At 41.1% G+C, this 18,124-nt stretch overlaps 1 protein-coding gene and 1 non-coding gene across 7 annotated transcripts in view; both read right to left on the bottom strand.

Annotated features, from left to right (window-relative positions):
• Window positions 1-18,124, bottom strand: part of SCAPER (S-phase cyclin A associated protein in the ER) — a 312,812-nt gene that overhangs the window by 173,535 nt on the left and 121,153 nt on the right. The window lies entirely within an intron of this gene.
• On the bottom strand, window positions 10,408-10,537 carry LOC136311409 (small nucleolar RNA SNORA38). Its single transcript, XR_010726795.1, has one exon. It is a non-coding gene; the product is annotated as a small nucleolar RNA SNORA38 (small nucleolar RNA).

Genomic DNA, 18,124 nt, shown 5'->3' with positions numbered 1-18,124 from the left:
TAAACTACTAGTTAAAAGCTAAAGAATATATTATATAATGGTTGCATCTCAGTTTTTTTAAAATCATATTACTATAAAAAAAGATGAAAAGAATGGAGAAAAACATAAAAAAAAATTTAAACTGTTTTCAGTAATTACCACTAGTGGCGGTATTAGTAATATTACTCTGAGACCACTGTGTATAATGTGGGGTGAAGTAAGGAAGACTGGATATTACTATTCTATTATTCCCTGTGCCTTTGATACTGAGTGCTTGGTATAAAATAAAAGCAATACAGCCCTGGCCAGTTGGCTCAGTAGTAGAGCGTCAGCCTGGCCTGTGGAAGTTTTGGGTTCAATTCCCAGCCAGGGCACACAGGAGAAGCAACTATCTGCTTCTCCACCCTTCCCCTACTCCTTCCTTTCTATCTCTCTCTTCTCCTCCTGCAGCCAAGGCTCTACTGGAGCAAAGTTGGCCCAGGCACTGAAGATGGCTCCATGGCCTCTCTCTGCCTCAGGCGCTAGAATGGCTCCAGTTGCAAAAAAGCAATGCCCCAGATGGGCAGAGCACTGCCCCCCAATGGACTTGCCAGGTGGATCCTGGTCAGGCACATATGGAAGTCTGTCTCTCTGCCTCCCTGCTTCTCACTTCAGAAAAATACCAAAAAAAAAAAAAAAAGCAATAGACACGATACAGAGAAAGTTACCTAAACCCGTGCAGTCTTGAATTTGAATTTCAAAAATTCATGAGCCCATTATCTTTAAATAAATAACAAATATATGCAAACATTTATTTGTATATGAGTGTGTATGTACTTATACACATACACATCACATACCTTTTATTTATTTCCTAATTTTGTTCATAATGACCAACCCAGCAATGAGCATCCCTGATTATGCTCCTGAAATACTGTTTCTCAGTTAAAGTAATGAGGTTTCTTAGCAGAAGAGCTCATCATGAGCCTAAACACCTTCCCATACCAACAGGCAAGATAACAAATCAAATTCAGGCCCTGGCTGGTTAGCTCAGTGGTAGAGCGTCAGCCTGGCGTGCAGGAGTCCCGGGTTCGATTCCTGGCCAGGGCACACAGGAGAAGCGCCCATCTGCTTCTCCACCCCTCCTCCTCTCCTTCTTCTCTGTCTCTCTCTTCCCCTCCCGCAGCCAAGGCTCCATTGGATCAAAGTTTGCCCAGGCGCTGAGGATGGCTCTGTGGCCTCTGCCTCAGGCGCTAGAATGGCTCTGATTGCAGCAGAGCGATGCCCCAGATGGGCAGAGCATCGCCCCCTGGTGGGCATGCTGGGTGGATCCCGGTTGGGCGCATGGTCTGACTGCCTCCCCGTTTCCAACTTCAGAAAAATACAAAAACAAAACAAAACAAAAAAATAAATCAAACTCAGTTAGGCTCATGTCAAGAGCAATTGAGAGTAAACTTTAAGAGGCTCCCACTATCAAAAGATGGCATAATTTGAGGATCAAAAAGGAAATTTTCAAGTGACTAAACTTCATCAAAAATGTTTATCCATGCCTAACCAGACAGTAACACAGTGGAAAGTGTCAAACTGGGATGCAGAGGACCCAGGTTCAAAACTCTGAGGCTGCCAACTTGAGCTCAGGCTCACCAGCTTGAGCATGGGATCATAGGCATGACCCCAAGGTCACTGGCTTAAGCCCAATGGTCAATGGCTTGAGCCCAAGGTTGCTGGCTTAAGCAAGGGGTTACTTGCTCTGCTGGAGCTGCCCTCACCCCCTAGTCAAGGCACATATGAGAAAGCAATCAATGAACAACTAGGGAGCTGCACAAAGAACTGATTCTTCTTATCTTTCCCTTCCTATCTGTTTGTCCCTTTCTCTCTCTGTCCCTGTCACATACACATACACATCAAAAATGTTTACCCATGACTTTATAATTAAATGTACATTTTAAAAACTAATTGGATGCCTTTGGGAAAAAATATGAAACCAATTCATTATCTTGAAAACTAATAAATAATCAAAATTTTATCCTGCCACTCAGTAAGCAAAGAGCACACGAGGGAAAGCATTTCTTTATAAAAGTAGTCCAAATAACAAATGAAAATGAAATGCAGAATTGGAATATCCTCATATCCAGGAATCAATCTAGTTACCCATTAATTAATGGCCTAAACCATATTTCCCTATGTATAAGACAATCCCATGTATAAGACACATCTTAATTTTGAGATCCGAAATTTGAAAAAAAATACATAAAGTTATTGAACTCAAGTTTTATTCATCTTAAAATTCATACAACTCCTCATCACTGTCAGAACTCCCATCCATTAGCTTGTTCTCATCTGTATCTGATGACAAATCACTGTCTTCAACAATGAGCTCAAAAACAAGCGCAAAAAAGCAAGAAATGCAAGCAAAAGAATCTTCAACCACTGTATAAGACGCACCCAGTTTTTACACCCCAAATTTTTCGGAAAAAAGTGCATCTTATAGATGGGGAAATATGGTATGTCAATACCACAAAAAGAAAGACAATCAGACATTATGTTCAACCTGATGAAAGAATTCAACACCAACCATAGTTTTTCCAAATGGGTTGAACCTTAGTCCCATTAAGCCTCTACATACCCCTGCCCAGGTCACAGAAAGGACACAGCAACACCTTGTTCTGGAGCAGCCTGCACAGTCAGAGAGTTTTAGCAAGCCACACAAGTCCTTTGCTGAGGCCTGAAGTGCCCAGGCCCTCTGACAGTAAGAGGGGCCATGTGACTGAATTCTAAATCAATGGAGTGTGAATGCACGCAGTGTCTGAAGGCCCATTCACTTTCTTCCCCTTCTGCAAAATGGAACATAAAAGAGCCTATAACACAGCTGACCCTGAAGGGGAGGGCATATCTTTGGGGATGACAGAGAGGGGTCCCTGAAAAGCCACATGGCATAGAGCCACCCAGACAATGTAGACTATATCCCTCACACTGTACTATAAGAAATAAAATTCTATGTTCTCAAAATCATTGTATTGCTGCTGCCTTTATTGTAGCAGATTAATCTTTTCCCTATCTAATGCAATTATACAAAAATTAATGTATAACTATATATTATATATATATCTTTGCATATTTACATGCCTGTGTGGGGAGAAAGTGACTAATAAGGCAAAATATTAAAATTTTTTACTAGATGATTGTGACAAATTCTTTCTCTACTATAAGCATGTATAATGCGCAGAAAGTCTTTTTAAAAATAGGTATCATGAAGTGATATCTAGAATTGACTTCAAAATAATATATATTTGGGGACAGTGGATGAAATGTCAATAAGGCAGGGTTCACCATAAATTCATCTTTGTTAGGGCTCAGTGATGAGAACATGGAGGTTCGTAACAGAGTTCTATCAACTAGCTTAGAAAATGGTTGTCCTGTAAGAAAAAATAATTTGTACACATGAATCTTAAAATTGTGTTTGGCTTACCAAAGTAAATGAAACCACAATATTCATCTCTCTCTGGTATCTAAGAGCTGACGTTAAAATGAAATTAGCACGTGTGCACATTAGTGCCAGAATTGTGCATTGCAAGTATGAAATCTGTTGTAAGAACCAGAGACAATCTCCTGCAGAAAAGATCCATGTTAAGGAGGTGCTTTACGAAAAGAAGTGTGATGCTCTATTTGCACTGATCCAATCATCTTCCTTACCCAGTTCTGTTACGTCTGAGGCTATGGGCCAGGGCACAGGTTACCTGGCAATTACCTGGGCCTAGAAACAATGCTGACCAAAAACTGCCAGGCTCTGCTTTATGGAGTCAATAGAGATGAAGGTTCTCATGCTTTTCACTTCATACCACAGCCAAATCTGTGGTGATAGGAAATACACCAGCAGAATCCACCCACTAGCTGGTAGGCTCTGAAACTGATCTGGCTGCTCAAGATCTGGCTTCCTGTATACCTGAGCAATTCTGCAATCTGTGGACACAGACCGGCAAGCAGCCTCCCTCCCACTCAAACTATTCTCAGCAGTGGTCCAGTCCATAAAATCTTGTTGCTGAATTACTCTTTATACTCATTGTTCGAGATTTCTGATATGATTTGACCTGTCTTGAACCCTGAAACATAACCTTTAGGCTCCAATCCTTGATGACATCCATCCTTAAAACCCCAAGGAGGCAGGCCTGGACAGTTGACTCAGTGGTAGAATGTCAACCTGGCATGTAGAAGCCCCAAGTTCAATTCCCAGTCAGGGCACACAGGAGCAGCATCTGCTTTTCCTCCCCTCTCCTCCCGCAGGCATGGCACAACTGATTCAAGAGTATTGGCCCCAGGCGCTGAGATGGCTCCATAGAGCCTCAGCCTCAGGTGCTAAAAATAGCTCAGTTGCAAGCATGGGCCCCAGATGGGAGCATCAGCCCCAGACAGGAGTCGCCAGGTAGATCCAGGTCAGGGCACATGCGGGAGTGTCTCTTTGTCTCCCTTCCTCTCACTTAAATAAAAAAAAATTAAAAACCCAAGGAACTGGTGAGGATCATAAAAATGTAGCAATCTCATGTCTTCTTGTGTAAAATCTTGCCTGCTTCAAGTTCTCTATGGTCCAGGCTTTTCAGACACTGGTATCCCGGCCTCTGTTCTCTGAACAACCAACTAATCTCAGAACCCCAGTCTGCTTAATATTTAATAAAATGCTCAAAAAAATAATAATAAAGATACTTTAAATAATTTTACTTCTGAAAAATTACTGTAAGGAAATAGAAAAGTATCAAAATACCTCTTTATAAATATATTCACTGCAGTGAGATTAACAACAAAATGTCAGAAGTAAGGAATTGATTACATAAATTATGGTCCATGCATCAATATGAAACTGACTATACAGATTTCATTAATTTTTGAACAATACCAATATTTAAAATATTCATCATATAATAATAAATATAAGTTCAGGATTCAAATCTATATAATGCATTTTATATATAAATCAATGTGTAAGATTTATATGTTCATATAAAAAAGCAGAAAATAATTAGATCAAATGTTAACAGTAGGGATCATTTTTTCTCAAATATTCTATAATTAATATAACTTTAATTATTATAAAATTAATGCTGATAAGAGAGTGCAAGAAAATGGAAGCTCTTTAAAGAAAAGAGGGTAAATTTGTATAAGGTATGCTTGCTTTAGGCTTACTTGTGCTGGGGAAGAATGACTATAACTGTGTAAAAATACCCTCATCTTTTTGTATTCACTCAAAATTCTACTTATTATGCCACAGGCACAAGGAAAAACAAAATATACTCTTGAGACACAGTATCTATGATTTACTTGGTCCTTTTAAAATATGAATCAATCAGGACCAGAAATCATCTCAAAGGCCAGTTGACCTCCTTCCTTCCTGATACCACTGGAAATATACACTCCTGCCCACAGAGTCCTGCTCTCCTGCTAATGAGTTAGAAAAGACTCTTAGTTGGCCTTTCTATTTGACACTGTTTATTCTACATAAGCATTAATAGAAGACAGTTTTGCCTTTAAGCACAGAAGCGCAGACTGATACATTAGAAATAGCACTAAACTGTAAGTCAAGGTGTATACAACAGAGTAAATTCTGCAACTCATGACAGAATGACTTCTGTGGGCCTCAGTTTCCTCACTAGTAAATAAAAGCATTAGACAATAAATTTTAAAGTCTCCCCTTCAATTCTAAGAATGAGGAAAGACCAAAGCTAATTAAGGATGGCTAATTTCATACGCTTCCAATAAAAAGTCTAGTTTTTAAATCACAATTGTGACTTGTCACCTAAGCAACATTGCTACAATAGGAAATACTAATAAATGTATATAAGGAAACTAATATTATACAGACATGATCTCATCAGAGTTTATACTCCTCTCATTCTTTTAATTACCTTTTATGGCATCCTAGACCAAAGCTCTGGCCTTTCTAACATAATTTACTACATTAAATACTGAGGTTTATGATCCTGATATTCTATCAAACTCCTCCTAAAGGTTCTCATAATTCCTTATTTTGTAAAAGAGGCATGAAAAAAATTAAACTATAGATAGGGTCATGATCTCTGGGAAAGGATGTAAAAGTTCTAAAAATAGAATATATAAGGAAATACGAATGACACAATATAGGATTACTCCCATTTTTATAGCTCTCTCAAGTGTTACCTCAGAATAAACACATTTCATAAAATGCGGCCCATTGAGACATCGAAGGAAATAATCTGTTTCCCATTATTTTGAAATATTATAATACAGAACTGAGAATTTTTAAGGATGTTATCCTTCCTAGATCAAAAGGGTTTAAAGGACTCTTTTGAAAAAAAGGACCAAAGCTTCATTACAATAACAACAAATATATTTTTATTTGAAAATCAAAAGGTGTTTCTTCTTTAATAGAAATGCAATGTCACGCTCAAGAGGCTTATTTCTCTAGAGCCAAAAGTTTGCTTTCAAGAGCAGGGTGGAGATGGCTGCGTTACTGAATAGATAAGAAAATAACGTCAGTGTTTTCACACTTTGTTTGGAAAACCATTTTTCTTTCAATATCATCCTGTATTTTCTCACATTTGGAGTCTACAATCTCATGATATTAATCCTTTCCAGAATCAATTTTTTTTTCTTAAATTCTTAAAGATATTATGAGGCATTTTGCTCTCTTAAGCCTGCCTGGTACAATAACAAGATAAAGCAGGCATTTTATATTTCCTCCTGCCTTCCACAAAAACTGAAGGGTTGGGACTCGTTCCCCTTGTTTCTCTGGGAAGAATGAGGGTAAGAAAAGAGAGGCATAGGAAGAAGTAAAGAGTAAAAAAATGAAGGTGTCTGGGAAGGAACAAAGAAGGAAATTTAGAAGAAAAGGAAAAGCAGATGGGGGAAAAAGAAGAATAAGAAGAATGCTCAACTAAAATTAGCATGACATTTTAAAACAGCACATTATTGCCTGACCTGTGGTGGCGCAGTGGATAAAGCGTCGACCTGGAATGCTGAGGTTGCCGGTTCGAAACCCTGGGCTTGCCTGGTCAAGGCACATATGGGAGTTGATGCTTCCTGCTCTTCCCCCTGTTCTCTCTCTATCTCTCCCTCTCTCTCTCTCTCCCCTCTCTCTCTAATAAAAATGAATAGATAAAATCTAAAAAAGTAAATTTAAAATTTTTTTTAAAAAAACAGCACATTATTATATATTTGGAATACCACCACCTTCACAAACACAGAATGTTGAAAATAAACTATAGTTTAAGCTTGTTAACATTTAATTCAATACTTAATATGTGCCGAGGGCTTGTAATAATTGCTTAAATTAAAGAGGTATGATTCTCTGGGTGTCAGAGTTTTACTCACAATAAGACCAAAAGAATCTGCAGGAAACAATTATTGTCACTGCTGTCACTCCTCCCTAACGCTATTCCAGCAGGCTGTTCTTCAGACAGTCATGAGGAAAGCTGGTGCGTAAGTAGTGATTTGCTGGACGGCGCTAGCCATATCAAATAAACTATCTACTTACATTATCTGAACACTATTCAAAAATGAAAGCAACATATACAAAACTTAGTTTATTTATATTTAAATGAGTATATAGAGACTTGTGAAACTACAAATTTATCAGAGATAGCACTAATTGAAGAAGGTGCTCATGGGACAGTATTTATGTTTCCTGGGCACCTGGATGAATGCAGAATGCACAAGCAGGTGCTCAACAAATGCTTAAAAAATAAAATACAAAGTTTGAGAGTTCCATTATATTTAAATACAATTTCAAATTTTATCAAACAGTATATCTGAGATAATCTAAAACATAATGCCTTTTATCAAAGCAATGCCCATTGTGACAGCATCATTTTGAAAAATTAAACACATGTAACAATGACAACTTTATAGGCTATTTTAATTATACAGAAGATTCAACTCTGCTAAGTCCAATTTCTATAGGCATAAAATACACTTATGTTTTTATATATTACAATCTATGTATTGTATTGCTGGAGATGACAGATGAGAAAATGAAGCTAATGAAATACTGTGGAAAGGGCATTGTGCAAAGAGAAAAGGCCATCTTCTGATAAGGACAATGGTCCACCATCTGTCCCCCTGTCACTCAGTGACAGTTACAAATACTCCATCAGTTTTCTGGTGGCTGAGGATGATAAATGAGGTAAAGACTTCTACAGATTCTGATGTTCCCTTCTGATCTAATCTGAGGTCTAATAGATGGCTCAAAGCAGAGCCCAGAGTACAAACTGATTAATTTATCATTCTGTGAAGACAGAAAGAGGTCTGAGCTCACTCCTACAACAGGGAATGGTTTGGCTGCAGTGAAGCAGGCTTGCAAGGCAAGGTGTATTCTCAGGATTCTCAGAGTTCAAATACAGCAATTTAGATTACCATCACTCTTCATCCTTAGAAATCACTTCAATAATATTCCAGTAACAATATCACCACGGAGCACAAATAACATCATCCTTCCCATGCAAGACCAAAGGAACAATAATGCTCAGAGACAGTTGGAACTCTTCAACTGGGAGTGGCCATCTCAGACCTGGGTGACAAGGGCTTGAGGGCTTTGGCGGCTTCACATCATACTCAACAGCACCAAAACAACATTCCTTTCCATCAATTAACTTTAAATGTTTTGAGAAGGATAGTACATGTAAAACTATAAGTGAATAGTGAATAGAATATAAACTAAATGTTATATATATAAAAATATAAATACAAAGTAAGAGGATAGAAAAGTTACCACTTTCACATCAGATAAAAGAGAGCTGGAATAGCTATCTTTTTCTTTCCTTCTTTTTTTTTTTAGTGAGTGAGAAAGAGAAAGCGAGAGCGAGGGACAAACAGGGACAGACAGGAAGGGAGAGAGATGAGAAGCATTAATTCATAGTTGCGGCATCTTAGTTGTTCATTGATTGCTTCTCATACGTGCCTTGGCTGGGGGGCTCCAGCTGAGCCAGTGACCCCTTGCTCAAGCCAGCAACCTTGGGCTTCAAGCCAGAGATGATGAGGTCAGGTCTACAATTCGACACTCAAGCCGGCAACCCCGTGCTCAAGCTGACAACCTCAGGATTTCAAACCTAGGTCTTCTGCATCCCAGGCCAATGCTCTATCCACTGTGCCACCACCTGTCAGGCTGGAGTAGCTATCTTAATACTAGACAAAGTAGCAAAGAATTTCACAGGGAATAAAAAAGATTATTTCATAATAATTAAGCAAGAACACATAAAAATCATTAGTAATTATATACCTAATAACACATTAAACAACATGAAGCAAAACCTTTTTGAATTGCTAAGAGAAAGTTTAAAAATTCACAATTAAAATCAAAACTTCAATATCCTGCTCTCAAAAATTGATAGTACAAAAGTAGGCAGAAAGTCAGCAAGATACAGCAAACATGGTGATGAATATGTTCACTATCTTGATCATGATGATGGTTTCATGGATGTATGATTGTGCCAAAACTTACTACACTGTAGACTTAAAAATAAAAACATGTGCAGTTAATGTATGACAGGTATACCTCAAAACTCTTTAAAAACAGCAACAAATTTCCAATTTGTATGAATCTGAGCACTATAATACTGAGTGGGAAAAGTAAAGTCCAAAAGGATTACATAGAGCATGGTACCTTTTTATGGAACAGACAATAATATAAAAGTACACTTTTTAGGTATACTGAGGTAAACCTAGATGCAAAAATAAAACTATGAAGGGGACACTAGAGACAAGGGGGAAGAAAGGGGAGGACATATCAGGCATTACTTACCAAAATGAGGTTTGCGATATTAGTACTATACAAAAGTAGTATTCAAAGAGAAAACAGTTAAAAAGTGAGATGTTTCATATTCTTAGAAGATAAAATTCATCAGTAGGATAAAATTTGTAAATAGTTATGATTGTGATGATAAAACTATGTGATACAAATATCAAAAAATAGAGACATGCAACAATAATAGTATATAAGCAGTCTTTCCATTTTTGAGAAAAGGATATTAATGAGCACAAGAGTTAAAAAATAAAAACATTTGCATAACAATGAACAAATTTGACCTAATATATTTACCTAGAGAGAAAACATATTAGTCTTAAAATTTTATAATGTATTAAGCTATAAAGAAAACCAATAAACTCCCCACAGTAAATCTATCTAGCCATACTCTCTTATCATAATATAATAAAAGTTTAAATTAAAAACAAAGAATAATGCTCATTTTGGCAGCACATATTTTAAAACTGAAAAATGCACAGGAGATTACCCTGGCCCCTATGCAAGAAGTCAGTAAAATCTATGAGTCACTACACACTTTTTTTTTTTCTTTCTGGGGAAGAGGTGGGAGAAGGTTAAAGACCCCTCTCAGGGAGACCTAACAGCATCCGACCTCTCTCAGAAACCACCCCTTCCTCTGCCCTTAGCAGTCTCTGAAATCCTACCAGGAAGGCTACCCAAGCATTCTATGTGGGATGGTTGGTCTTGAGCCTGCACGGAGCAAGCTGGCCCCAGACCTCTCAAGTCCACATTTCTTTGCCTTCAATTCTTACATGTCCAAAGACAGGGAACGATAGACATGCCTTTGGAGGAGGATACTACACACTTTTAAACACATTCACTCATACATCTAAAACAAAACAAAAGGCTCTGCCACCCTTCTAATCGATCACCTTAGAAATACCTCTTTGTTTCGCCTGACCAGGCGGTGGCGCACTGGATAGAGCGTCGGACTGGGATGCAGAGGACCCAGGTTCGAGACCCCGAGGTCGCCAGCTTGAGCAAGGGCTCATCTGGTTTGAGCAAAAATCCCACCAGCTTGAACCCAAGGTCGCTGGCTCCAGCAAGGGGTTACTCGGTCTGCTGAAGGCCCGTGGTCAAGGCACATATGAGAAAGCAATCAATGAACAACTAAGGTGTTGCAACGCGCAATGAAAAACTAATGATTGATGCTTCTCATCTCTCTATCCCTCTCTGACTCACTCTCTGTCTCTGTAAAGAAAAAAAAAGAAAAGAAAAGAAATACCTCTTTGTTTAAAAAAAATAAAAACTGACTCAAAATACTTTTTTTTTTTTTTTTGTATTTTTCTGAAGCTGGAAACAGGGAGAGAAAGTCAGACAGACTCCCGCATGCGCCCGACCGGGATCCACCCGGCACGCCCACCAGGGGCGACGCTCTGCCCACCAGGGGGCGATGCTCTGCCCCTCCGGGGCCTCGCTCTGCCGCGACCAGAGCCACTCTAGCGCCTGGGGCAGAGGCCAAGGAGCCATCCCCAGCGCCCGGGCCAACTTTGCTCCAATGGAGCCTCGGCTGCGGAAGGGGAAGAGAGAGACAGAGAGGAAGCAGAGGGTAAGGGGTGGAGAAGCAGATGGGCGCTTCCCCTGTGTGCCCTGGCCGGGAATCGAACCCGGGACCTATGCATGCCAGGCCGACACTCTACCACTGAGCCAACCAGCCAGGGCTCAAAATACTTTTAAAACTCATTATTTAAAAACACAATGAGGCCCTGGCCGGTTGGCTCAGCAGTAGAGCGTCGGCCTGGCATGCAAAGGACCCGGGTTTGATTCCCGGCCAGGGCACATAGGAGAAGCGCCCATCTGCTTCTTCACCCCCCGCTTCCTCTCTGTCTCTCTCTTCCCCTCCCGCAGCCGAGGCTCCGTTGAAGCAAAGTTGGCCCAGGCGCTGGGGATGGCTCCTTGGCCTCTGCCCCAGGCGCTAGAGTGGCTCTGGTCGTGGCAGAGCGACGCCCCAGAGGGGCAGAGCATCGCCCCCTGGTGGGCAGAGCGTCGCCCCTGGTGGGCGTGCCGGGTGGATCCCGGTCGGGCGCATGCGGGAGTCTGTCTGACTGTCTCTCCCTGTTTCCAACTTCAGAAAAAAATAATAATAATAATAAAAATAAAAATAAAAACACAATGAGTCTGTAAGAAATGTTTTAAGAATTAATTAAAGAAAACTATACACTTTACTAAATGATACATAGACACAAATCCAACATATGAGTAAACCAACATGTTGCTGGATGTAAAGAATATTTTAAAAATCTACTCTTGCTAATATAATCTCTAATTTCAATACAACCCCAATCAAAACTTAAAAGAAAATCCTTTTCTTAGCTTGCTAAATTAATTGCAAAGGTCATGTACAAATTGAAAAGCAGAGGAATGCCAAAGCAATTCTGAAAAAGAATAAAGAGGAACAAATTTACCCTACTCGAGATGGAAGAAAAAAGACAGCAAATAGGCCCTGGCCGGTTGGCTCAGTGATAGAGCGTCGGCCTGGCGTGCAGGAGTTCCGGGTTCGATTCCCGGCCAGGGCACACAGAAGAAGCGCCCATCTGCTTCTTCACCCCCCCCCTCTCTTTCATCTCTGTCTCTCTCTCTGCCCCTCCCACAGCTAAGGCTCCATTGGAGCAAAGTTGGCCTGGGCGCTGAGGATGGCTCCATGGCCTCTGCCTCAGGTGCTAGAATGGCCCTGGTTGCAAAAGAGCAATGCCCTAGATGGGCAGAGCATCGCCCCCTGGTGGGCATGCCGGGTGGATCCCAGTCAGGCACATGCGGGAGTCTGTCTGCCTCCCCGTTTCCAACTACAGAAAAATAAAAAAATAATAATAATAATAAAATAAAAATAAAATAAAAAATAAAAAAGTGTTAAAAAAATTTTAAAGGCCCTGGCTGGTGGCTCACTGGATAGTGTAGACCTGGCATATGGACATCCCAGGTTTGATTCCCAGACAGGGTACACAGGAGAAGCAACCATCTGCTTCTCCTCCACACCCCCTCCCTCTACCCCTTCTCTCCCTCTTCTCCTGCAGCCAGCAGCTCAATTGGTTTGAGCATGGCCCCAGAGGCAGAGGATAGCTCCACTGAAGCACATGGCCCTCAGTACTAAACATAGCTCAGTACTCAAGCATCAGGCCCAGACCGGAGGTTGCCAGGTGGATCCTTAGTTGGGGTACATGCAAGAGTCTGCCTCACTGTCTCCCTTCCTCTCACCTTAAATAATTTTTTTAAAACATTAAAAAGAAACAGCATCTCTGAAGGATTTGGACATAAGATTGTTTTTGAACATGACTGAATAATTTTGCACTCCTTCACTTTCAGCACTGCATATTATGCAATGGCCATTCCTTAAATGTGTATTTTTTTTTTTTGTATTTTTCTGAAGCTGGGAACGGGAAGAGACAGTCAGACAGACTCCCACATGCGCCCGACCAGGATCCACCTGGCATGCCCACCAGGGGCGAAGTTCTGCCCACCAGGGGGCGATGCTCTGCCCCTCCGGGGAGTCGCTCTGTTGCGACCAGAGCCACTCTAGTGCCTGGGGCAGAAGCCAAGGAGCCATCCCCAGCGCCCGGGCCATCTTTTGCTCCAATGGAGCCTCGGCTGCGGGAGGGGAAGAGAGAGACAGAGAGGAAAGAGAGGGGGAGGGGTGGAGAAGCAGATGGGCGCTTCTCCTCTGTGCCCTGGCTGGAAATCAAACCCGGGACTTCTGCACACCAGGCTGACCGGCCAGGGCCTAAATGTGTATTTTAATGTACAACAGATGATGATACTGGGGAAAAACTAGGGTGAAGTAGCCTGCCATTATATGAACATTATATAACGTGATGTGAGAAACAAAATGAAAAGAAAGTGTGCCATATATTTTTTAATGGACTACCACCTCAATATTATATAGTGATTAGTGAGCCCAGATGTTTAAGACTACCAAAAAAAGTATTGCTATTTTATAGTGTCAATTATTTTTCTATAGATTTAAAACATATTTTCCTGAATCTGCTGTGTATATGTCTTCCTGTCCAGATAATGTCATATTGTTTTTAGAAAATTACGCTGAAAATATATATACAGTGTGTCCGTAAAGTCATGGTGCACTTTTGACCGGTCACAGGAAAGCAACAAAAGATGATAGAAATGTGAAATCTGCACCAAATAAAAGGAAAACCCTCCCAGTTTCTGTAGGATGATGTGGCAGCATGTGCGCACGCGCAGGTGATGGCGTAACACCGTGTATACAGCGGAGCAGCCCACGGCCATGTCAGTCGAGATGTGGATGGTACAGGGGAAAGTTCAGTGTGTTCTGTGGCTCACTAAATTCAAATCCGTGGCCAAAGTGCAACATGAATATCAGCGCGTTTATAATGAAGCGCCACCACATAGGAATAACATTACTCGGTGGGATAAACAGTTGAAAGAAACCAGCAGTTTGGTGGAGAAACCCCGTTCTGGTAGACCATCAGTCAGTGACGAGTCTGTAGAGGCTATAAGGGATAGCTACCTAAGGAGCCCTAAAAAATCTGTGTGTGAGCCCACATCGAACTGCACTGAATAAGTATGAAACTGGGAGAGTTTTCCTTTTATTTGGTGCAAATTTCACATTTCTATCAGTCTTTTGTTGCTTTCCTGTGACCGGTCAAAAGTGCACCATGACTTTACGGACAGTGTGTGTGTGTGTGTGTGTGTGTGTGTGTTTATTTTACAGAGACGAAGAGTCAGAAAGAGGGACAGATAGGGACAGAAACGGAGAGAGATGAAAAGCATCAATCATCAGTTTTTTGTTGAGACACCTTAGTTGTTAATTGATTGATTTCTCATATGTGCCTTGATGGGGGGGGGGGGCTACAACAGACTACGTAACCTGTTGCTCAAGCCAGCTACCTTGGGTCCAAGCTGGTGAGCTTTGCTCAAACCTGATGAGCCTGCGCTCAAGCCGGCAGCCTCGGGGTCTCAAACCTGGGTCCTCCGCATCCCAGTCCAATGCTCTCCACTGCACTACCACCTGGTCAGGCTGAAAATATATTTTTAAATTATGCATGATTTTAGCAACTTGCTTCTCGTACTATTTTTAGTTCAATTTTCTGCAGCTAACAAGCTCTCTAATCAGTCATTAACTCATGTACACTATATGGTATTTATCATGTAACTGTAGATAATTTTATCAAAAATAATAAAAATTAACACTTTTCTTCTTCTTTTCCAAAGTGAGAGGAGGAGAGATAGGGAGAAAGACTCCCACACGCACCCTGACAGGGATCCACCTGGCAACCCCCTTCTGGGGCTGATGCTCTGGCCATCTGGGGCCAAATTAACACTTTTCAATAAAAAAATCACAAAGAATACTATGAAAAATATTTTGATAAGACCTTTGAAAAGTTAAGAAAACATATAATTTCCTAGAAAATTTTACCAAAACAGGTGTAGTATGTCAGAAAATCAAAATACACTCAAAGAGATTAATTACTAATTTAAAATCTGACAAACTCGGCCCTGGCTGGTTGGCTCAGTGGTAGAACCTGGCATTCAGGAGTCTTGGGTTCGATTCCTGGCCAGGGCACACAGGAGAAGCACCCATCTGCTTTTCCACCCCTCCCCCTCTCCTTCCTCTCTGTCTCTCTCTTCCCCTCCCGCAGCCAAGGCTCCATTGGAGCCAAGTTGGCCCGGGCGCTGAGGATGGCTCCATGGTCTCTGCCTCAGGCGCTAGGATGGCTCTGGTTTCAACAGAGCAATGCCCCAGATGGGCAGAGCATCACCCCCTGGTGGGCATGCTCAGTGGATCCCGGTCGGGCGCATGTGGGAGTCTAACTGCCTCCCCGTTTCCAACTTCAGAAAAATACAATAAATAAATGAAAATAATTAAAAATAAAATCTGACAAACCCATTAGGATGGCTGTTACCAAAAAGACATAAAATAACTCCACTGGCAAAGATGCGAGGAAATCTAGACCCTTATGCACAGCTGGTAAGAAAGTAAAATGGTACAGCTGCTGTGGAAACAGTGTACTGTTCCTCAAAACATTAAAACTAGAATGACCATATGATCTAGAAATCCACTTCTGAGTATGCACATGAACTGATATGTGAGCATTCATGTCCACAGCAGCATTATCTGCTAAAGCCAAGAAGTAGAAGCAACCCCAGTGTTCAACAAATAAATAGGTAAACAAAATAAGGTGTATGCAGGCAATGGAATATTATTCAGCCCACGCGTGTGTATGTGTGTGTGACAGAGGCAGAGAGAGAGACAGATAGGGACGGACAGACAGACAGGAAGGAAGAGAGATAAGAAGAAGCATCAGTTCTTCATTGCAGCACCTTAGTTGTTCCTTGATTGCTTTCTCATAGGCGTCTTATTCAAGCCAGTGACCTTGGGCTTCAAGCCAGCGACCTTTGGGCTCACTCCAGTGACCATGGGGTCATGTCTATGATCCCACACTCAAGCTAGTGAGCCAGAGATCAAGCCAGATGAGCTGCGCTCAAGCCAGCGACCCCGAGGTTTCAAACCCGAGTGCTCTACATCCCAGTCCGATGCTCCATCCACTGCACCACCACCTGGTCAGGTTTATTCAGCCCTTTAACAAAACCTGACATATGCTCCAACTTGGCTGAACCTGAGGACAGTACGTCAAGTGAAATAAGCCATTAACAAAACAACAAATACTGTATGATTCCACTTATGTGAGGTGTTTGGGGTAGTCAGACTGCAAGATAAAAAGTGGAATGGTGATGGCCAGGGCCTGGGGGGAGGAAAGATGGCAATTACTCTTTCAAGAGTATAGAGATTTTGCAAGGAAACAATTTCTGTGGGTGTATGTAGATGATGGCAGCATAATAAGGTGAGTGTATTTAACGCCACTGAACTATAAACTTTAAAATGGTTAAAATGCCTGGCCTGTGGTGGCACAGTGGATAAACCATCAACCTGGAACACTAAGGTTACCAGTTCCAATCCTGGACCTTCCCCGTTAAGGCACATATGGCAAGCAATCAATGTACAACTAAAGTGAAGCAACTATGAGTTGATACTTCTCGCTCCCCCACTCTGTAAAATCAATAAAATATTTTAAAAAATAAAAAGAGCCTGACCAGGAGGTGGTGCAATGGATAGAGTGTCAGACTGGGACGCGGAGCACCCAGGTTCAAAACCCCGAGGTCACCACCTTGAGCACTGGCTCATCTGGTTTGAGCAAGGCTCCCCAGCTTAACCCAAGGTCGCTGGCTTGAGCAAAGAGTCACTTGCTCTGCTGTAGCCCTCTGGTCAAGGCACATATGAGAAAGCAATCAATAAACAACTAAGGTGCCACAGCGAAAAACTGATGCTTGCTTCCTGTCTGTCTGTCCCTATCTGTCCCTCTCTCTGCCTCTCTGTCTCTGTCACACACAATAAATAAATAAATAAATAAATAAATAAATAAATAAAATGGTTAGAATAATAAATTTCAAGTTATATGCACTTTGCCACAAATAAAAGAAAAAACAGAAAGATAATTTGTTCAAAAACACATACCTGGAATTACAATTTTATAAACACATTAAACAAATCCTTCAATAAGACTTTTTCTACTTATGCTACTTGTTCAAGGGAGAAAAAAGGAAAATGTAGCCAGTTTATATTATGAAGCTAAAATAACATTGTAAAAGAAAATATAGAAAAATCCTACATATTTGCAAAACAAATGCAGCTATTTTTAAATCATTATCAAATAACTTTAATATTAGAAAGCCATTGATGTAATATATCACATTTAGAAATTTAAGGATAACTCAACCTTCCCATAAGACCCAAAAAGAAATCAATACCAGTTCATTATTATTATTATTTTTTGTATTTTTCTGAAGTTGGAAACGGGGAGACAGTCAGACAGACTCCTGCAAGCGCCCGACCAGGATCCACCTGGCACGCCCACCAGGGGGCGATGATCTGCTGCAATCAGAGCCATTCTAGCGCCTGAGGCAGAGGCCACAGAGCCATCCTCAGCACCCGGGCCAACTTTGCTCCAATGGAGCCTTGGCTGTGGGAGGGGAAGAGAGAGACAGAGAGGAAGGAGAGGGGGAGGGGTGAAGCAGATGGGCGCTTCTCCTGTGTGCCCTGGCCGGGAATCAAACCTGGGACTCCCGCACGCCAGGCCGATGCTCTACCACTGAGCTAACCGGCCAGGGCCCCAGTTTATTATTTTTAAGATCTTACAAAACTAAGGATCAAAGGGAACTTCCTTGATAAAAAGTCATTTATAAAAACTTGTAAATTAATTGAAAGTACTAATCAGAAAATAAACAGAGTAAAAAATGTCTTAATTTCATTCAGCTTAAAATGCCAAGTTAATAAACTAGCTACCTGTATGAACTTAAAATCACTTTGTACCCCATATCTTATAGTCTAACAGAGCTGAAAACCCAGCAAGGGTA

The sequence above is a fragment of the Saccopteryx bilineata genome, chromosome 7 (assembly GCF_036850765.1).
Source record: "Saccopteryx bilineata isolate mSacBil1 chromosome 7, mSacBil1_pri_phased_curated, whole genome shotgun sequence".
Classification (NCBI taxonomy): Eukaryota; Metazoa; Chordata; class Mammalia; order Chiroptera; family Emballonuridae; genus Saccopteryx; species Saccopteryx bilineata.
This window is presented reverse-complemented; position numbering and strand designations above follow the sequence as displayed.